Genomic DNA, 23,878 nt, shown 5'->3' on the forward strand with positions numbered 1-23,878 from the left:
TTTATTTCTGCAGTGTTATGTACCCAACTATTCCACAGATTGAATTACAAATCATTTTGAATATTTCTGCTTTGTAGTAGGGGTCCTGGGTATTCCTCCCTCTCTTCCCATTTTTTTCTTCATTATTTTCCTTATAGTTTTTTTTTACTTTTTCCTTCTCCAGAAAAAAAACAAACAAACTTTTTTCCCCCTAGATTTAGAAAATATTTTTGTAGATTGATTCATCTAACAAATTAAGTAAGTTTAAGTCATTTTTATTATATTAGCTCAGTCTCTTCATGAGCATTCAATATTTTGTGTTGAAGTCTGAGAAAAACTTGGTTTGTTTTGTTGGAATCAACAAGTCTTTGTCAACTAGAAAAATTTGCATGTTCAAATAAGACAATTGTGGGCTCCCCTTTGGACTGAGATTTCTATCTTCAGTATTCCACTCTTTCCTTTTTGCAGATATTTTCATGACCCAGAATTTGGTAGCAAACAAAAGAAATGCCATTTGGAATCTCTGCCTACTCCCTATTCCAAATGAGATTCAATTGTGTCTGACATGTTCTTGTCTTAGTGCACAAGCTATAGAATCTGGTTAAATCCTCATTGGTATAATCAGTTTGGATGCTTATGTTTATATCCATCTCCAGTGATAAAAGACATCTCTATTTCCTTATACTAACTTCAGTGGGGGGGGGAGTTCAGTGAAATGAGACTCATTGTGGCTATTTCTTGGAATTTCAGTAGGGAAAACAGTAAGTTTTCTAGAACTTTGTGGAATAATAATGGAGGAGAATACACACTTCCCACTACTCACTCAACTTTTGTTTTTTAGGGTTTTGCAAGGCAAATGGGGTTAAGTGCCTTACTCAAGGCCACACAGCTAGATAATTATTAAGTATCTGAGGCTGAATTTGAAACTCAAGTACTCCTGACTCCAGGGCCATGCTCTAACCACTGTGCCACCTAGCCACCCTACTCACTCAACTCTTGACTGGTCTTTCCACTATAATCTTTTTGAAGGCAGCTAACAAAGAGGATTATGAAACTGAAAATACTTTTTGACTTACTAATTTTGCTACTATAGCCATGACCTAGGCATGTTATTTAAAGAGATCTCTGTAAGTAAAAATATTGATTGTATCTCTGGCATACTAAAAAGCATATAAAAAAAGGCAACAGCAAAATCAAAACAAAAAGAAGTACAGGCACTGATCAATATGCCAAACAATTTAGGAAGTCTTGAATAAGTTGTGCTATAATATAAAAATAGACATAGCAGGGTGTAAGTTTTTTCTTTTTTTGGCTTTTGAAAGGCAATGGAGTGAAATGACTTGACCATGATCACATAGCTAAGTAAGTATTAAGTGTCTGAAGTCACATTCGAACTCAGTCCTTCTGACTCCTGAGCCAGTACTCTATCCACTGTGCAACCTAACTGCCCCCAGCACAGTATAGTTGATAGAGAGTTGGACTTAGAGACAAAAAGGCTCGATAAGAGATAAGGGTCTATTATTTGATAAACCTTTAAATACCAATTAATGGTATCCAATATAACATATATTGAATAGATGATCTTGGTCAAGACATTGAAACCATCTATGTTTTAGAAAACTTTCTATGGATATAAATTTCACAAATGCATTGGAAAAGAAGTTTTTCATCAGAGAATCTTTATGTCAATGAAATCAGAAGCCCAATCTTTATTGATCTATAATGAATTATTGCTATATTAAAAGTCAATTGCTAATCAATAATAGAAAAATAAAAAATCAGTAATGTATAATTTAGAAAATAGGAAAAACATAACACATATTCTATGAATATATATGAAATAATAATTTAAACCATATAGAGTATAAAATATTAGAAAGGTACAGACATGTAGATTTTTATATATCTTCATAAGTAGATACAGTATATCTAGATCTATATAAGCATATATATTATAAAATCTAGTTGTCATATTACTTGTGATATATAGATTATTACAGTGCAATGTTGTTTAATATCTGTCATCACAAAGTTTATACACTAATAGAGGAGACACAGAAAAGACATCTAAAAAAGGAGGAAGGGCACATAATGACAGTTGGAGTCACAACTTAGCAGTTTTTACATTTAAGTACGCTAAATTTGTTTTTATATTGTGATCAATTTGAACATGAGTTTTTCCTGTGTTGATGTTTAATTATCATGCCTATATGAAAATTTGATTCCTGAAATTATCAAAATAATTCTTTTTAACAAAGGTCAAATAGCAAGTATAATCATATTTTAGCACTGAAGATAAAAGCATTGCTATAAGATGAAAATATATGAAACCAAGATTAGTAAATGAGAATTAAGAGAAATCTATGCTGGCTATCTGGAAAAGACTTGTCATTATCTTTGGCTGCTTAATAGGCTTTCAAGTGAAGTGGTTATAATGTCTTCATTTTGGCCTTTTAAAATTTATAATGGAAAAGACATTAGAAACTATTCTTAAGAGCAATTCCATATTGATTGATGAATTCAATGACTCACAATTATTTTCCAACCCTAAATTTGGTGATTTTTCTCAGCCCCTTAATGTGACAAAGGTTGGAAATTTTAGAATCTTCTAGTAGTATTGAGTTAATAATACAGTGACTAGTTGGGAACCCTGATAAGGTGAGCAGAGATAAGAACATTCATAAAATTATAGGATTTAGAATTAATTAACATCCAATCCAATTACCTTGACTTATAGAAGAAGAAATTGCCTCCCTGAAAGGTTGTGATCTTCCAATGGTTAGGTATGGCAGAGTTGAATGTCTTGCAGTTGAGAAGGTCTTTGAATCCAAATAAATACAAGAGTTAAGACTTAAATACTAAAGCATAGAAGGAGGATTGTCGACTTCTAGGTCTTCTGAGGTTTTCAATCCTCAGAGGGACATGGAAGGCATGTTGCCCTAGCCAATATAATGACTCTATGCCCAATGGAAATTCATTTCAACTGCTGCTATCTTAACTGTCTTCTTTTCCAGTCTCTGACAGCTCTGAATAGGATTCCCTGGCTCTTCATTTTTAGTTCTTGCTCAGTATTTCCTCTTCTCTCCCCTCTATTGCTTTCCCTCTTCAAGTTCTTGGATTCCTAGACTGGTTTTCCTAAGAACATTCTTATCAGCCTTTGAAATTTCATTTAGAGAATAACAACTTTCACTCATGGATATTCACATATGGATTTTCGATATTTGAAAAGTACTTACCTCACAGCAAACCTGGGGCTGAGCTCAATTTACAGATAAGCAAAGTGAGGTTTTAAGAAATGACTTGTCTTCAGGTACAAAGGAAGACTCTAAAACAGTATTGCCATCCAGATCTCCTGTCTCCTGGTCTAGTATCCTTGCTAGTATGACATGGATGTATAACAGTTGATGAATTCTTTTATTCTTCATCTTTTAAAATTCCTAGATGAAGGACCAAGGTACCCACAGGAGATAGTATATGCCAAGCAAGTCAAACCACCACCACTACTGTGACTACAATCTCCTTTCAGATTCTGATGGAGACAGACCCTTGAGAATAGCAATATTTCCATGATTGTGACTTCAACCATTATTCTTATAAGTAGCCCCTAGAAGGATTTAACCTGGTAACTCCTCCTTATAATGTTAAATTTACACATAATGAACATGCAGAGAAAAAAGTTCATATCAACAATGTCCTGGGCACTTTTCTATGGTTCGATATCAGAAATCAATAACATTTTATCAGTAGAAATGACATTAAATATGTGTCATTAACACTTCCTTTGCCACTGTACCCTTATTTTGGATCACAGGATCTTTCCATCTGTCTTTCAACATTAATCTTATATAAATATTTTCTCTTCAACTAGAATGTGAATTCTCTGAGAACAGAGAGTATCTTATGTTCTAGTTAAAATCCTACAGTCAGCACTGTTTTTTGAACATAAGTAATTAATGCCTTCCTTCTTTCTTTCCATTCTTTTTTTCCTTCCCTTATCCCATCCTTCCTTCTTGTTTCTTTCTTTTTCCTTCCTCAATCCCTTCTTCCTTCCCTATATGTCTCTCTCTTTCCCCTTCATTTCTTCATTCAGAAATAAAGTACCCAGACCTAAAATTTAAACTTCATAATTTACTCAGGTCGTTTTCTGATGCCCTCTGCTAAGCCAAACATTTCTGTCCTTCTGCTGTCTTCTAAAAGTCTTGGGGGCTATTAAATATAGATAATCTCCACATGCCTCCAAGTACTTTTCTTGTAGCACAATGCAAAGTAGGGAAAAAAAAAAAGAAAATGTAGTCACCCTGGAAGGCAAGATTAAGAATAAGGTCTAAAGGGTCTAAGTGCAAATTCTCCCAGATACTTTATGCTTGATCTTGTACAAGTCTCTCACAATCAGTTTTTTCATGTGTAAAATGATTAATCATAGCAATGACCTCATATGGTTGTTGTGAGAATCAGATGAGACATTTAAAATATTTAAAAAACCTTAAAATGATATGAAACACTAGTTATTGCTATTGTTTTTAATAATGTGATATAGTAGAAAGAGCATTAATTCTCTTAGAATTAGAAAATCAGAATTCATTTCCTCTCTGTCATTTACTACCTTTCTGACCTTATGTAAGTTACTTAAAATCTCTGGGTCTGTTTCCTCCTCTTTCAAATCAGGGTATTAAACAAGATGATTTTTAGTCACTTTAAGTTCATAATTTTAAAAATCTTTTGCCTAGTTTTATATATCATGAACATATATAGTTGCTTAAACTGAGGTATAAGTTCCATTCTATTTCTGAAAGGAATGTTTTAAGAGTAGAAACATGCTGATCCCATTTAATTATCTGAAAATTACTTATTTCAAGGCATTCTGGCAGCATAAATCATTCCTTGCCTAATGCTATCTGCTTTGATAAGAAGTCATGAGGTTATTGATATAGAAGTCTTGAAGGTTTTAGTTTTAAAGCTATATTATATCTTTTAATATAAAGGTCTCAGTGCAGATTTTATACTCAGAAGCATCGTAAGAATTTGAGACATTTCCTTGAGGATTCTGACTCAATCAGCAAACAAATTAAAATAAATTCATGACTTTAAATGGAAGTAATTCTCTTTCCAAGTGTTTCATTTAGAAAATTGTTATCTTCCTTTTTCTTCAGATTAGTACATAAAGGCAGTAACTGCATATGAATGAACTTAGAAACAGATAGGAAATTTCTAATGTATGAATCCTATAATATAAAAATTCAGATTTCAATAGCAAGTTATATTTTTAACTCTGGAAGATCCTGAAGATTTAAAAAATTATAAAATCAATGTTGATATTATGTGAAAAAAATTAATGTTCACTTCTCCCTGTTTCTAACTGTTATTTCATTTTGTGAATGCAGTCTCAGCATGCTAGGTCAACAGTTGACAATTTACGGCAACTCCCTTCAGAACCCTTATGCAGTATTCTACTTTTCCTTAATTAGATCTTATAAGAAAGTATGTATGGATAAGGTATAGTGATGACTGAAGTCCATTACTATATATTTCCCAAACATGGAATTTTAAGAGGGAATATTCTGAATCCACTAGGGAACTAGAACTCAAACTTAAGGCAAAAGGACCCTGAAACTATTGGCCTAGAAATCATTTTCTCCCCTTAAAAGAGTCCCTCCAAAGTTCATTTCAAGAGTGGCAACTCAGCAGATGTATCAGTCCATATCTGGGCTAAGTCAAGAAAAGGACTTCTCAGATATGGACAAAATTATCCATGTTGCTGGTAGATCATTATTATACTTAATCATCATCTGATTCTGTATTTTATTTCCTTACTCAGGTAAGAGAATCATAACTTACATTAATAAAGAATTTTATCTGAAAGGGCCTACTTCATAACAACACTGTCAAATAATAAAATCTTATTTCATTTTATATGGCATTCTGCCTCCATGTCCACTAAGACAGAACCTCATGAGAACTTGTGAACTACTTTCTAATCCCCATTATGTTTTTCTACAGGACTAAAGTATCCTCAGCAGAAGATAAGAGCTGGAAAATCTACTCAGTCAGATTTCTGCAGCCCTCTCTTCATATAGGACTTTGTGTCTATGGTTCCTAAAATATTGAAGGTTCAATTAGATTAGCTAAGTTACTTAAACCTCTGTTACCAATTCCAGTTCTTAAATGGACCTCTGATGGCTCTTCAAATCTCACAAGATCATAATATGATGTATTCCATCTGTGGATACTCATTTAAGATTAGTAAACAAATAAAATAAGCAAATAACATATACTCAAAGACATCTGATACCCAAAGTGAAAAGAACAGCAAACTGCTCTCCCACCTGGTGTTGTACAGCAATCTTACTCAACTGAATGCCTTCAGGGAAGAGTGAGTTTCAAATACATCTATATTTAGCTATCTACACACACACACACACACACACACACACACACACACACACACACATAATATATAAATTTTATATACACACACACACACAAGCATGTACAATCAGTCCTGACCTGGTTTCTATTGTGTAATTAGTCCTTTTGGTTCCTAAATCAATCTTTTGATTATTCATTATAACATAGAACTAGCTCTTTAGTCATTATTTACTAGTTATTAATAGTATCAACTAGTATTTTTGCTCGTTCTAAAGGATTTTATAAAACTTTGTTATCAGCAAATAGGTATAGTTTTGTCTCCCTTTTTCCTCTCTTAAAATACTATTTTATTTTATATTATTGATTTATTTTTTGCAGTACAGTGGGGTTAAGTGACTTGCCTTAGATCACACAGGTAGGTAATTATTAAGTGAGGCCAAATTTGAACTGAGATCCTCCTGTCTCCAGGGATGGTACTCTATCCACTAAAATTTAATTTTTTAAAAAAATATTATTACATTCATAATATTTCTAGAATTAAATGAACACAAATTAATAAAAGTGGGGATAATGGACATCTTGCTTTGCCTCTATAATTTATTAGGAGTATCAAAGATCTCATCATTATATGTGATGATTGCTTTGTGGAGGGTCAGCTCCTGAGAGTGATTTATACATATTTTTGCTGACCTTTGCCACCAGAGATAATGCATGTTTTCTTGCTCATTAAATGGATTTGTTGGCTCTCCAGTGAACTCTGACCTGAGACATTCTGTGGCATCTGGAGGTATTTTTAGAAGGCTTTTCTGATAAGGAAGTTTGCAGATTTCTAAGGATAAATATTGTAAATTAACCTAGGAATTTATATAGCAGGGTCTCTTTTAACATGTCACTCCAGAGATAAGTTTTTGTTATAAAAGCCTGAGTATCCAAGAATAAAACAGTAGAGTTTGTATCACGACCCTGCATGTATGTCTCTATTCAACTTGACTCTCTCATTCAATGTTTAGACACACACCAGAATTATTGCTAGCAATACTGCTTTTTAAGGTTTATTCACATCCTGACCACAGTCTAGCCCCCCCATAGAACAACAAAACTCCCACCTCAGGCCCTAGGCAGAGGGGTGCACTTGTGGTCATTCATAGACCAAGAGGGAAGACAGAGCTTCACACACTGAGATCCTTGTGAGGGGAATGTCCCAATAATACTCAAAAGCTCAGGAAGAACCCCAAGAGCAGCACAGGCTGGGGAAATGAGTAAACAGAGAAAAAAGAGGAACACCATTGAGAAATACATTGTCTATGATCCCAAGAAGGATCAAAACACTCAATCTGAAGATAAGGAAGTGCAAACTCTTGTGCACCTAAAGACTCCAAGAAAAATGGAAATTGGGCTCAGGCTATGAAAGAGCTCAAAAAAAAAGATTTTGAAAATCAAGTGAGGAAGATAGAAGAAAAATTGGGAAAAGAAATGAGAGAGATGCAGGGGAAATATGGAAAAGAAGTCAGCAGCTTAGTCAAGGAGATCCAAAAAATTGCTGAAGAAAATAACATGTTAAAAACCAGCATAAGTCAAATGGATAAAACAGTTATTGGGATAAAAAAATTATTGGGAAGAAGACTGCTTTAAATAGCAGAATTGGCCAGATGGAAACAGCAATAAGAAAGTTCTCTGAGGAAAACAAATCCTTCAAAAGTAGAATAGAACTAAAGGAAGCTGCTGACTTGATGAAATGTCAAGACACAATACTTCAAAACCAAAAGAATGAAAAATTAGAAGAAAATGTGAAATATCTCATTGAAAAAACAACTGATCTGGAAAACAGATTCAGGAAAGATAATTTAAAAATTATTGGGATACCTGAAAGTCATGATCAGGAAAAGAGCCTTGACATCATTTTTAAAGAATTCCAGATATCCTAGAAGCAGAGGGCAAAAGAGAAATGGAGAGAATCCACCCATCTTCTCCAGAAAGAGATCCAAAAAAAAAAATGAAAAACAACCCCCAGGAATATTATATCCAAGTTCTAGAACTCCCAATTCAAAGAGAAAATATTACAAGCAGCCAGGACACAATTCAAATATTGTGGAGCTGCAGTCAGGATCACACAAGACTTAGCAGCAGCTACATTAAAGGTTTCTGGGGCTTGGAATATAATATTCCAGAAGGCAAAAGAGCTCAGAATGCAACAGAGAATCAACTACCCAGTAAAACCAATCGTCCTCTTCCAGGGAAAAAGATGGACTTTCAATGAACCAGGGGAATTTCAAGTGTTCCTGTTAAAATGTCCAGAGCTGAACAGCAAGTTTGATCTTCAAATACACGACTCAGGTGATGCATAGAGAGTGGAGGAGTAAGGGAAAATATGAGGGACTTGATGATGAACGACATGTATTCCTGCATAGAAAAATGATACTTATAATACTTATATGAACTTTCTCATTTAATAGAACAGAAGGAGCTTTTATAGATGAAGCACAGGAGAGAGATGAATTTGAAGATATAATATATTGTAAAAATGGAGTCAATGGGGGGTGGCTAGGTTGCACAGTGGATAGAGTACTGGCCCTGGATTCAGGAGTACCTGAGTTCAAATCCGCTCTCAGACACTTAATTACCTAACTGTGTGGTCTTGGGCAAGCCACTTAACCCCATTGCCTTGTTTAAAAAAAAAAAAACCTAAAAAAATGGAGTCAGTGGCTAAAAGGGAAATATAATGGGAGTAAGAGAAAGGAGAGGTGGAATATGCTAATATATTTCATATAATAAATTTTTTTATTACAATGAGTTATTGCAAAGCTATGGAAGGGGAACAGTGAGGGGGAATGAAGGAAACTTTGCTCTCAGAGGTGGCTCAGAGAGGAAAAAGCATGTATACTCAATGGGGTATAGACATCTAGAGTAAGAGATGGGGGGTGGGGGAAGGGGGGGGGAATGTGAGTGATGGAGGAGAGGGTGGACCATGGGGGAGAGTGGCCAAATATAACACATTTTCTTTTTTACTTCTTGCAAGGGGATGGGATTGGATGGCCTGTCCAGGACCACAGGGCCGGGTGCTTGCTAGGGCTTAGAGTGGTATGTGGGCTCAGGGCCTCCTGGCCCCAGGCCTGGTGATCAGTCTGATGTACCACTCAGCTACCCTACAGCACATTTAAGAGGGACAAAGTGAAAGGAGAGAGAAAATATAGTATATAGTAGAGGGGAAGCAGGAATGGATGGAGTTGCGATCAGCAATGGCAACAGTGGAAATATATGGAAGTAAATTTTGTGATGGACTTATAAAGAATGTGATCCACCTGTAACAGAGCTGGTGGTGTTGGAACACAGACTGAAGCACATTTATTATTATTATTTTTTCTTTAGGGGGGGGTTGCAGGATAAATGGGGTTGTGTGGTTAGCCCAGGGCCACAGAGCTGGGTGGTTGCTGGGTGTCTGAAGCCAGATTTGAGCCTGGGTGTTCTAGGCTCAAGGACTGGTGCCCTCTGTCCACTGTGCCACCTAGCTGCCCCTATTATTATTATTATTATTATTATTATTATTATTATTATTATTATTGGTTTTGCAGGGCAATGGGGTTGGAGTGGTTTGCCCAGGGTCACACTGCTGGGGGGATTTTGGGTGTCTGGGGCCAGATTTGGGCTTGGGTGCTCCTGAATCCGCAGCCAGTACTCTGCACACTGTGCCACCTAGGTGCCCCTATTATTTTTTTTAATTTAATTTTAATTTTTTTCTTTACTTTATTGCTCATGAGGGTCTATATTTGGGGGGAGGGGTATTATGCTTACTCTTAAACAAGAATATTTTAATAATGTATAAATATATCATTTGTACAAAAAAATAAAAATCAATATAATAAAAAAAGAAATACTGGCTATAAAACTGTTTCCCAGCTTTCAATTTTCTCTCTAATTTTGGATGCATTGGTTTTATTTGTGTAAAACTTTTTAGTCTAATGTAATTAAAATTATCCATTTTATATTTTAACAAATCTGTTATTTAAAAGAACCAAATTTATTCACACACGTATACAAACAGAAATATATGTATGTATGTATATGTATGTTTATATGTATATAATCTTTATGATGCATCTATTCCTTAATTGTTTTAGTATCTACTCTTTAAATTGCTTGGAATAATTTCTTGATTTTTCTAATTTTGAAAATGGATATTTAATTCATTAATATTTTGTTGACCTATGTTTTAGGGATATAAAGGTTTAATAGTATCATATAAAATATATTATCTTTTTCATCTATCATTTTCTTTTATATAATTATTAATGCATTCTATAATTTATTCTTTTAGTCACTAATTATTTAATGTAGCTTTCTAACATCTCAATTTGGGTTTATCTCTATTGTTATTCTTCAAACTGTATTTTTATTGTGTTATAACTTGTAAAAGATATGTTTACTATTTTTTCTCTTTATAATTATTTGCAATATCTGTGCCCTAATCAATGATCAATTTTTGCAAAAGATCTATGTGGTAGTAAGAAATAAATTTAAAAGATTTCACACTTCTTTTACCTCTAATTCCTCCAACAATTTTAATTGATATAATATTTTATTTTTTATTTTTCTGATAGACTTATAAAACACTAAGAGGGGATCCCTGAAATCTCCAGTCACTTTTTTGTTGTGTAATCTTGTAGGTCACTTGATTTTCTTTCATGAATTTAGATGCTAAGGCACCTAGAGCTAATATTGATATTGACTTGTTACCCATAGTTCATTTCTTTCTAATGTAGTTTCTTTTTTTTATTGTCTTCTTATGTTGTGAATTTTGTTCTTTTCTCTGATTATAGAATTGCAACCCTTACTTTTTTGGATTTATCTAATACATAGGAGATTGAGTATTGTTCCTTTAATTTTTATTTGGTACAATTTTTAAAAAAATCTGTTTCTTACAAGTGATTTTAGAGTTTTATTTTCATTTTGACATCACTTCTTCAATGTATAGTTCTATTTAATCCATTCTCATTTAAGGTTATTAGAGTTATATTTATATTTTGTTCCTTTTTGCCAATGTTTTCTAAATAAGAATCCTTTTCACATTATTTTTAAAGACATTTCTTCATTTATTTAACTTAAGAGAAAATATTACCACTAGCTTTCATTTTTTCATTCTCAAGCTCTGCCTCTTCCCATTTATCCCCCTTTTCCTAATTTTAGATATCACTTCAATATTTTTTCTTCTTTCATTTCTTTTAATAATTTTCCTTTTTTCAGTTAACTAGGTGAGGAAACTCACTTTCCTTTTTTCTCCTTTAATTTTTTTAATTTGTTAAATTTACATTTTCTCTTTTCATCAAAAAAGAGATTTCTCATTCTCTTTATTGCTTCTTTTCCTCATGTCTATTCAAGACTTTTATTCTTTGATACTTAGTTCTTTTACCTATTTAGTCTTTCTTTACTTTCTATATATGAAGTTTAATTCATGATTTTCCTGATATATTCCTCGAGCATCATTTCTATTCACTTCCTCTTTTCAACTTTATCTTCTATAATTTTCAGAGTAATGTCTCTTAATGTTCTTTCCAGCATGATTTTGTTTTTATTGATGTTGTTGGTTTGTTGTTGACTCCTTTCGCATTTTTCTCATATTAGTTTTTTAACTTTCTTGCTGTTACAATTTTATGTCATTATCTACCCTTAATTGGGAGCCATATTTTTTTTTACTTTTCTTGTAATCCTGTTGTCTGGTTTGTTTCTTAATTATATTTTTCTTGTATTTCATTAATCATTTTTCAATTATGTTAAAAATATATATTTTTTGAAATTTTGAGTCCCAAATTATCTCCCTCCTTCCCACACCTTCCTCATCTAATGAGAAGGCAAGCAACATAATGCTAATAAAACATGGAGTCCTGCCATACACATTTTCATATCAACCATGTTCCAACAAAAGCAAGGAAGGTAAAATTAAAAAATATTCTTTGCTCTTCACTCAGTTAATTCTTTCTCTATCTTGGGCCTTTGAACTTGTCTTAGATCATTGTTTTGGTCAGTGTAGCTAGATCTTTCACAGTTGATCATCCTTTTACAATATTATTGTTATTTTGTTCAATGTTCTCTTGGTTTTTCCCACTTCACTTTGCAAAAGTTCATACAATTCTTCTCAGATTCCCTGAAACTGTTCTCCTTGTCATTTCCTATAACCAGATGATAATCCCTCACAATTATAGATCACAACCTTTTTTTTAACAATTTTACAATTTTAACAATTGTTTGGACATCACCTCAATTTCTAATTCTTTAACAATACAAAAAGTAGCTGGAAATATTTTTGTGCATATAGATCCTTTCCCTTTCCCTTCAATTTCTTTGGTATATAGATAGAACTGTTGCTGGGTCAAGGAGCAAGAGAGTTTTATGAACTTTTGAGCAGAATTCAGAATTATTCTCCAAAATTTTTGGACCAGTACACAACTCCAGTAGCACTGTATTAGTGTCTCAGTTTTTGCCATATTCTCAACAGCATTTATCATTTTTCTTTTGTATCATGTTAGTCAATCTGATGAATGTGTAAGTGCCTTAGAATCATTTTGATTTGCATTTCTTTAATCAATATTGATATTGAGCACTTATCATATAACTATATAGATAGCTTTGATTTTTTTTCTTGTAAAAACTGAATGTTTATACCCTTTGACAATTTCTAAACTGGAGATTGACTCCTTTTTTATACGTTTATCTCAGTTCCATATATATATATACACATATATATATGCATGTATGCATATATGTATATAAGTATGTATTTGAGAAATGAGGTCTTTATTAGCAAAGCTTGCTATATTTCCTGCTTGCATTTTAATTTTGTCTATATTGTTTTTTTTCTGAAATTTTAAAGAATTCATGTGATCAAAATTATCTTTTGTATAATCCTAATAATCTCTCTATCTCTGGTTTGGTCACAAAATCTTCCCTTATGGATTTGACAGGTAAATTTTTTTCCTGAATTTGTTTATAACATTATCCCTTATGTCTAAATTATAATTTATATTGATCTTATTTTGGTATAAATTATGAGATTTTCATCTATTTTTAGTTTCTATCAAACTGATTTCCAGTTTTCCAAGTAATTGTTATTAAATGGTGAGTTCTTAGCTGAAAAGTTTCCATCTTTGTTTTTTCAAACACTCAATTATGATGGTCACTTAATATATTGTATTGAGAACCTAATCAATTCCACTGTTCCATTAATCTTTTTCCTTAGTATCAGATAATTTTCATGATTCCTTGGATATTTTTGTTATTATGCATTTTCAAAAGAATTTTCTAACATTTTTTTCTAATTCTATAAATTAGTTGCTGAATTTGTCTTGGCAGGTAGACTTCCAGGTATTTTCTATTTTTTGCAATTATTTTAAATAGAATTTTTCATTCTGTTTTTTCCTGCTGGATTTTAGAAATGTTGGAGATGTGGAAAAACTGGGACATTAATGCATTTTATTGAAGTTGTGAACTGATTCACCCATGCGGGAACATGTACATAGGATTACAAAATTGTACTTATCCTTTGATCCAACAAATGCAACTATTAGGACTGCATCCCAAAGAGATTATAAAAAGAGAAAAAGACAAGTCTATTTATAGCAACTCTTTTTGTAGTGGCAAAGTAATGGAGATTGAAGGGATGTTTGTCAATTGAGGAATGGCTGAACAAATTATGCTATAGGAATGTGATGGACTACCATTGTTCTGTCATGTTTTCATTTGTCCTTCATTTTTGAAGAAGACCATGACATCAGTGAGGTGATGCCATGACAAGTATATGGACTGGATTTTAGTGAAGGGGTGCTGTCCTAAGTCATCAGCCTCACTTTCTTCGTCAGAGTCATTTAGGTCCATTGGCCAGATAAGGGCCTTTTATATATGTGTACACACATATATGCACATATTTTTATATATGATTTTGATTTAGGATGTAGAAGTAGGTCTGTACATATTGTATTTCTTTTGTATGGTATATGTATGTGCATTCTTTCAGGAGTTGGATAGCATATTTCTTCACTGACCCTTTAGAATCATGATTGATCTTTGCATTGATTAGAGGGGCTACTTTTTAAAAAGTTGTTTGTTTTTTAAATTGCTATAATTTTATAAATTATTCTTCTATTCTCTTTGCACATTTCCTTTTTAATCAGTTTATGTAAGTTTTCAGAATTGTTTGTTGGGATAATATTGAGGTGATAGTATAAATTGTTCTCCTGGTTCTTCTAATCATAAAGTATATAATTTATTTGAGATACATTTTAAAAGGGAAGAAAAATGCATTTTCCCACATCTAAGTAATTTTATTGCCATACTCTTAACATGTATTGCAATTAGGATAAGCACGTGAGAGTTGTCATGGCATAGCAGAAAGAAAACTGTCCAGAGTAAGGAATATCTGAGGTGAAGTCCTGACCTCAAGTCAGAGTCTACTGGGAAAGCCCCTTAATCTTATTATTTTAGATGACTCTCAAAAGCTATAATCAAAATGAAGAAACTCAGCTGCATTCATGGAGGGATAGCTTTATCTGGTCTTTCCCTATCTCAAGGAAATCCCAAGATAATCTCTATCTCTCATTGCTATTTAATTAATCCCTTAATCTGGTATAATAATTTATATGTGTGCATATGTGAAATGGTATAAAATTGATATAAATAATAGAACTAAGATGATGAAGTAGAGGCACTTGAACTTTCCTCATACTCGTCTCTAAAAAATTTAAAATAATACCTCAAGTCAAATTTTAGTGTGGTAATGTCAACAAAAGTTCAGGATGAGACATATTTTTCCAGATCAAGTCAATGTGGGAGGTCTGTAGAAAAAAATCTGTATGACGATTGGGGTGCAAGCCAGTCTGAAGAACCAATACCAGCAGTGGGCAACTTTGGGAGCTTTCTGTTCAAAGAGAGTAAGGACATCAGAGAATTGATCATAAAAGAGAGTCATTTCACCCTTTAGTGGCACTAAGTGTAGAACTCTGTTGTATTGGTTATATGCAGTTTTGATTTACATTCCAAAATGAAGAGCATTACCAACACTTGCAGTTTCAAGAGAATAGGGGCCCTGGTCACATTTTCAGGGTGGACATACGACTGCAGGGAGTAAGATCTCAGGTCAGGGCAACAGTAAATACCTTCGAAACTCCAAAAACTTAGAGATTCCCAGCCGTAACTCTGAAAAAAAGGACAAAAATATGAACCTTAGGAAAGGGACCTCCCTACTATGAGTCTGGGAAAAGGAGCAAACTGCAACAAAAAAAAATAACCTGATAAAGAAAAAAGTTGCAAAGGACTACTTGGGGTAGAGACAAGATGGTGAGGTAAAGAAAGTACTCAGCTTAAGTCTCCCAACATTCACCTCTAAAAAAATTTAACTTAATACTTCAAATGGAATTCTGGTGTGGCAGAACCTGAAAAAGGTCAGATTGTGACATCCTTCTAGAGCAAGACAACTAAAGAAGAAGACAAGAGAGAAATGTGACATGAAGGTAGACAAAGGCCACCTTGGAGGGTTATGTGATAGAAGCAGCAGCTACAGGAAATTTCAAATTAGAAATAATAAAGTAACTTGGCAATTTATTTTAAAAATATTATAGGAAACCCCTGAGCTAGCACTAGATGCAAAACTGTTTTCCAAGAAGGATTGTTGGCAACTCTAATGCCCATGCCAATTTCTGGATTATAATTGAGGGAAGAAGCCCTGAGGGACAATATCATATTTGGTCACAAAGGATGAGCAACTATAACTAACAGCCTCACTTCTAAATCCAAGAGAACAGGGATTCTGAGGAACAGTATAATTTCTGTTCCCAAGGGAATGTGGACCCAGAGGAGGAATACTGATTACCATCTCAAAAGATAAAGGTCCTTCCTTGGTAAGGATCAAAATGAAAATCAAGAGATTAGTGATTATACCTCTCCCCAGATCACACCATTTTAGATGCACTGAAAAATTCCACCCCCCCAAGAAATTTAAACATCATATTTCAAGAAAATGTCAAGGAAACCTGTCCAAATATCCATGAAATATGGGATAAAATAGAAATGAAATGAATCCACTGATTACTTTCTGAAAGAGTGGTTAAAATGAAAACTCTCAGAAATATTTTAACTGAATTCAAGATCTGCCAGATCAAAGAGAAAATAATTGAAGAAAATAGAAAGAAATCATTCAAATACTGTGAAGTCCTGGTCATGATAGCATAAGATTTAGTAACTACAATGTTAAAGGAACAGAGGGCTAGAATATAATATTACAGAGGGCAAAGTAGCTATGATTGAAACCAAAAATAACCTATCAAGAAAAACTGAATTTTAAAGGGAAAAAATGAACTTGGGGTGGGGAGGAGATAGTATAAAAAGAAACATGGAAGGATAAACAGAAGAAAATGGATAGAAGAAAATGCACAAAAAGTAATCATAATTGTGAATGTGAATGGGATGATTCACTCATAAAACAGAAATGAATAGTAGAATGAATTGTGAACTAGAATCCAACAGTTTGTGGTTTATAAGAAGCACATTTGAAACAAAGATAAACAGAAATTTAAAATAAAGGGGCAGAAGGAGAACCTATTATGCTTCAATTAAGATCAAATAAAAAAAGGAAGTATTAGCAATCATTATTTCAGAAAAAAATGAAAGCAAACCTAGACCTATTAAAAGGTTTAAGCAGAGAAAATGAATCTTGGCGAAAAGTACCATAGGTGGTGAAGTCATATCAATACTAAGCTTATGCTCAAAATGGCATGGCATCTAAATTCTTAAAGGAAAAGGTAAAAGTAAAAAAAGTAAAAAAAATCAAGAAGATAGACCCCTAGAAAAGTCAGATATGAGAGAACAAGGAGAAAACTGAATGTCATCATAATTGACTATATCATTAACAACAATGACAAAAATGCAGAAATAAAACCTTTGAAAAAACACCAGAAAACTCTAGGAATCAATAGTACCTACCTTAAAATTATAAACAACATAACTAATACGAAGAACAAACCACTCTAACAGGGATAAACTTGAAACTTTCCAATAGGATTAGGGGTTATGCAGGGATGACCGTTATTACTACTATAGATTGGTAATATATTATATTATAGATATTAGTCATAACAAGACAAGGGAAATAAATTGAAGGAATATAAAGAATATAATAAACTTTAGAAAATCAATTTAAAATATTTTTAAAAATGGACTTTAGTAAAGTTTTAGATATAAAACAAGTCCCCCATAAATCATCAGCATTTCTATATTCCCCATCAAAACTGAAAGTAAAATAAGGAGAAATTTCATATAAAATATTTTAAAATAGTGTAAAATACTTGATAGTCTGTCTGCTAAGAGAAACCCAGGAGGCATATGAACACAATCAGAAAACACTTTTCACATGAATAAAGATCAGAACAATTGAAAAAAATGTTAATGGTGGCAGGCTAAGTCATTATAATAATGATGATACATCTACCTAAATTATTTTACTTATTCAGTTCCATTCCAGAAAAACCAATGAAGAATTATTTTACAGAGTTAGAAGGAATAACAAAGTTTATCTGGAAGAAGAAAAGATCAAGACAAGAAGATCAAAATAACGAAAGAAAGGTAACAATCCCAGATTTTGAGCTACATTACCGAGTAATAATCATAGCAACAATCTGATGCTGGCTAAGAAATAGAATTATGGACCAATGGAATAGATTGGGTAAATAAAACCCAGCAGTAAAGGACCAGAGTAATCTAGTCTTTAATAAACCCAAATTTCCAAGAGTTTGGGACAAGAAATCACAATTTGCCAAAAATTGCTGGAAAACCTAGAAAACAGTTTGGCAGAAACTAGGTCTCACTTCATATTCCAAGTTAAATTTAAAAAATGGTGCATTACTTAGAGATAAAAAATTGTTATTGTAAACATATTACTGGGGGATTAAAATTTTACCTTTAAGAACTATGAATGGGGGGAAATGTATTATCAAATAAAAGATTAAGTAAAAAAAAGTTTTGTACAGACAAAACCAATACAATACTAATTAAAAGGGAAATGAATAAATTTTAGTACAAGTTAATCTGATACAAGTCTCATTTCTCACATAGCTAGGAAACAGTCAAATTTATAAATAAGATTCATTCATAAAAATGATTCAAATTCATAAATATGAAAAGTGGTCAAATGATATGAACAGACTGTTTTCAGAAAAAGAAATCAAGGTATTCTAGAATAATATGAAAAAGTGCTCTATAACCTAATTCTTAAACATCAAAACACATATATTATATTAGTTAACATGACATAAAAGGGAAATGACAAATATTGGTGGGAATGGGGGAAAATTGAGACATTAATGCACTACTGGGTGAGTTGTAAACTGGTAATCATTCTGTAAATCAATTGGAACTATACCCAAAGGAATATAAAACTGTGCATACCCTTTGACCCTGCAATATCACTATTAAATCTGTTTTCCCACGATAGCACATGAAAAGCAAAAGGAACTATTTGTGTAAATTTGTCGATAGCAACTTATTGATATAGCAAAGAATTAGAAACTGAGAAAATGCCCATGGTTAGGGGAATGACTGAATAAGGTGTGCTTATTGTTATGAAATACTATTGTATGGGATGAATTTAGAAAAAAAATTGAGAAGACCTGTAAGAAATGATGCAAAGTAAAGTGGCATAATAAGGTGTATATTGTACACGGTGACAGAAATATTATAAGAATAATCAACTGAATGGCTTAAGTGTTCTCAGCAATATAATCCAACAAGATAATCCCAATGAATGTATGATGAAAAATATTATTCACCCTCAGAGAGAAATTTCATGGAATCCAATTACAGATTGAAGCATAATTTTTCATTTTATTTTTCTTGCTTTTTAAAAATGGATACCTATCTTGTATGACCTCACTTGTGTCAATGGTTTCACATGTCTTGTTTTCTCATTGGGTAGGGGAGGGGTGATAGGGATGAAATTTTAAAAGATAAGCTTATTTAAGATGTATATTTAATTTTAAGAGCATATTAAGACAAATTAATTTTAAAAATAATGTAGATAATGCTTTAGAAAATAACCTGTATTTCTGGAAGATCTGTCATTCTTGAAATGTTAGTTGTCTCAAAAGTTCAACAAGATAGTAAGGGTATATAAATCCTCAGCATTATTTCTCCTTTCAGTGAATTCAAGGGGATGATGATGATGATGATGATGATGATGATGATGATGATGATGATGATGATGATGATGTATTTCCTTTATTCTTCAAGAAGATCATGACATCTGGGAGGTGATGCCATGACAAGAACATGAATTAGTTTTGATGAGGTGGGCTGTGCTCAGTCATCAATCTCACTTTCTCCTCCACAGTCATCTGGATTCAATGGCCAGATTTGAATCAGGACAACTGGAGAAGACGCTGGATGAGGGGCAATCAGGGTTAAGTGACTTGCCTAAGGTCACACAGCTTGCCACACAGGCAAGTGTCTGAGGCTGGATTCGAATTCCTGTCCTCCCAACTATAAGGCCAGTACTCTATTCAAGGACCACATATGTTTTCATATACAATCAATGAAAAACTAAATTTAGATCAATTGTGTGTGAGACTCAGTTTCTCAAAATCTTGGACCTTATTTTAGAGTTACACATTAGAAAATTAACTTAAAGATGTAATTAATTCTGATTAATAGTACATTACCAATTATTTGCATAATTATGTGCACTATATTATCTAGAAGAAGGCTTGAGTTAAGCATTTTGGCTTCATTTTAAAATGGAATGGGCAGTTAAGATGTGGTAAAAATGATAAAACTTCATGCACTTAGCTCTCCTTATTTAAATTGTCAAAAATACTCTTGAACTGTTGAGTGCATCTAATGAAGTTCAGTGAATTTACAAGTACAGTTTACATCTGGTCTAAATTGCTGACAACTTAATGTTGCTTCATAATATTGAACACTTGGTAAAAAATATTTTATAGCAAGTTAGGGAATACAAATAGATGCACTATCCTAGAGGGGATCTATATTTGAATGAAGATTGATGTCTTTTATTCTTCACAAGCAATGACAAGGCATGCCATACAAATAATTCATTGAACACCTAAGGAGTCACATTATCTTATACAATTGTGAGAAAGATGCCCATTCAGGTCTCAGAAGTGCTTTGGACAAAACTGACCTCAAACAGAAATCATTTGGTCTCTTTTCCCTCAGCATTTCCAGGGATGGCTCATCTAGATCTATGATAGACCTAAAACCAAAACAAAATACTTATATTCATCTGTTCATTCATGCAAACACTTATTTAATTATTTGCATATTTAATAGACCTGTCCTTTTTTACTCTGTAAAACTAATTTGTAAAAAAGGTATTAGTCTGCAATGATAAAGTTAGATGTCTTTGTAGAAAATGAAATCACAGGTTTTTTAATAGATTATTTAAGACCTATTAATATTTTTTAGCACTTCTTTTCTTGAAAACATTTCTCCTCTTCTTTTCAGTGAGACATTCATGCTCACAAGGGCTTTAAAAAATAAAAATAAAAAACAATTCTTCAAAGCTAATCAATATGTCAACTTTGGTATTATATGTAACATTGAATATTTATAATCGCCCCTCTTCTGAAATGCAGAAAATGAGAGAGACAGACAGAGAGAGACAGACAGAGACAGAAAGACAGAGAGACAGAAAGATAGAAAGAGACACAGAGACACAGAAGAGAGAGACAGAGAGAGACAGAGATAGAAACAGAGACAGATGGAGAAACAGAGAAAGGACACATTTTAAAACTATTTTCTAGGATTAAACTTGTTCATTATAATTACACAAATTTAGCTTTGTTTTTGTTTGTTATATTTGCTCTTTCCATTTAAATTGAAGTAATTTTTATGTTGTTTTCCTGGTTATGTTTTCTCTATACTCTATTTTTTTTAATATAAATTCTCCCATCTCATACCTTTCTAAAGTCTCCAAATAATAATTTAACAAATAATGGTATTCTTCTTATATTCATGAAACATAAATTTTCTAACTGTTCTTAAATACATAGACACCTCCTTAGGTAAATACTATTGCCCAAAGGTAGATCTGGGACAAAGAGTATGGACATTTTGATACTTTGGAAAACAAAACTAATTCTAAAATATTTTCCATAATGAATGGTTGGATGAATTTTTCTTTCCCCATCCCCTCAGCATTAACTATTTCCACATTTTGTCAACTTTATCAGTTTACTGAGTGTTAGGTAAAACCTTAGAGGTGTTCTGATTGGAGTTTCTCTTATCTGAGTCTGACTACAATATATTTAAGGGAAAAAACACAAAAGGAAAAAGAAGGAAAACATAATCAAAGGTGGGAGAACTAAAAAGGGACACAGAACAAAAATATCTTTGGTTATTTTTTCTTGATTTGCTAGTTTGGTTCTGCCTTATTAAAAGCCAGGGATTTGGGGTAGGCTTTTAACCCTCATTTCTATACAGATTTGTCTTTACAGACAATTTTTGTATTTATAAATTTTAAAAAAATTATAAATAAACACCATTGAGTGTTAACTCTTTAGTATATCATTTCTCATTTAGGCAGATTCTTCCATGTTTGTGATTGATGAATCTATTTTCAAGGATTTTGAGGTAATGATTCCATTTAGAACAATCTTACAAAAAATCATGAGGTCCAACTCAAGTAATCAAACATCTACTAAGTACCCACTATGAATAGCTACCCAAGGAAGCAAACCAAACTAGCAAGCTTATATCTATCAATTACTACTTCAACTCTAATCCATAGGATATTTCATGAGAAGGTACAAACTTCTTCAATTGGATCTTTGAATAAGTTGCTCTTTTACCTTTTATTACTAAGCACATTTAAAAAAACCTATTTAATCCAAAGTGACCACAGGTTAATATTACTTTCTCCCAGCTAAGCTAATCACTTGAGGAATGTGATTTCCAGGTTGTGACTGGTGTCATGAAAGATCCCTTACATAACATTTTTCTTATTATCTTTTATTCTACCCTATGTTTCTGGATTCTTATCAGAAGTTTCCTGGAGGATAATTCTAGCTAGGATCCCTCTGGATGAATTCTGTAAACAGTGAATTATTGCCTGAGACAAAGATGTACATAATTTATTTTGTGTTGTCTGCTTCAAGATTCTGCACTGATATTATTTTAAAAACAATAGCAAAATGTCTTGTGATATACTGCTTTGATGTTTATTTTCATGAAATTTTCTCTGAAATTTTACTTCTAGTCCTGAACAAAAACTCACTGATAGATTATCTCTCATGTCTGCAATACCATAAGAAGCACATTTTACCTATTTTTTTATAATAAACATTAACATCATAATTTGGTCATGAACAATACATATTCTATTTTGTCCTGTTCACTGATACAGTGAACACTATCTTTGAGCTGTGGGAATTTTTACTGGCTGTTCCCCCATGCCTGTAATGTTCGCCCTCCTCTTCTCTACTTCCTGACTTCTGTCACATCTAAACTATAATCCTAACTTCTACAGGAAGCCTTTCCAAAATTCTCTGAATGGTGGTGACTTTCCTGTTAATTATTTCTTATTTCTCTTGTATACGACATGCCTGTGATTCGTTTTTTGCAATGTTTTCACCCTCATTAGGTTCTGAGCAACTTGAGGTCAGGGACTATCTTGTGTACAAAGTGCTTAATGCACTGTCTGGTACATAGTAGGTAATTAATACAAGCCTTTTGACCTATTAAATATAAAGTAATATGTATTCCTATACACAAATATGGGCAAGTAGCTAGCACAGTGGATAATGTACCAACCAGGAGTCAGGGACACTAATTATTTTAAGTTCAAATATAGTCTCAACATTTACTAATGTGAGATCCTTGGCAACTATTTAACACTTGCCTTAGTTTCCTCATTTTAAAATGAACTGAAGAAGAAAATTGAAAACTATTCCAGTATCTGCCCAGAAAACCCATTTGTGATCATGAACAATCAGATGTAACTGGAAGAATAACTAATAACAGCAACAAAATACACACAGATACACATACGTATATTTTCTTTAAAATTTAATTATTTCAGGGCAGCTAGGTGGTACAGTGAATAGAGCACCAGCCCTGCAGTCAGGAGGATCTGAGTTCAAATATGACCTCAGACATTTAGTAAGCTGTGTGGTCTTGGGCAAGTCACTTAACCCGATTGCCTTCCCAAAAAGCTAAAAAAAATGAATTGTTTCTTATTTCTCTTGTATAAGACAAGTTTGTAAATTTATTATGTCCTGTTCACTGATATAGTGAGCACTATATTTTTACTAGCTATTCCCTCATGCCTACAATGTTTTCCCTCTCCTACTTTCTGACTTGTCCATCTAAACTGTAATCCCATCTTCTACAACAAGCCTTTCCAATCATAGAAACATATAAAAAACAAGGTATATATATATATATATATATATATATATATATATATATATATATATGTGTGTGTGTGTATGTGTGTGTGTGTGTGTGTGTGTGTGTGTGTGTGTGTATAATACACATAGGA

Source organism: Macrotis lagotis, chromosome 7, assembly GCF_037893015.1.
Source record: "Macrotis lagotis isolate mMagLag1 chromosome 7, bilby.v1.9.chrom.fasta, whole genome shotgun sequence".
Lineage (NCBI taxonomy): Eukaryota > Metazoa > Chordata > Mammalia > Peramelemorphia > Peramelidae > Macrotis > Macrotis lagotis.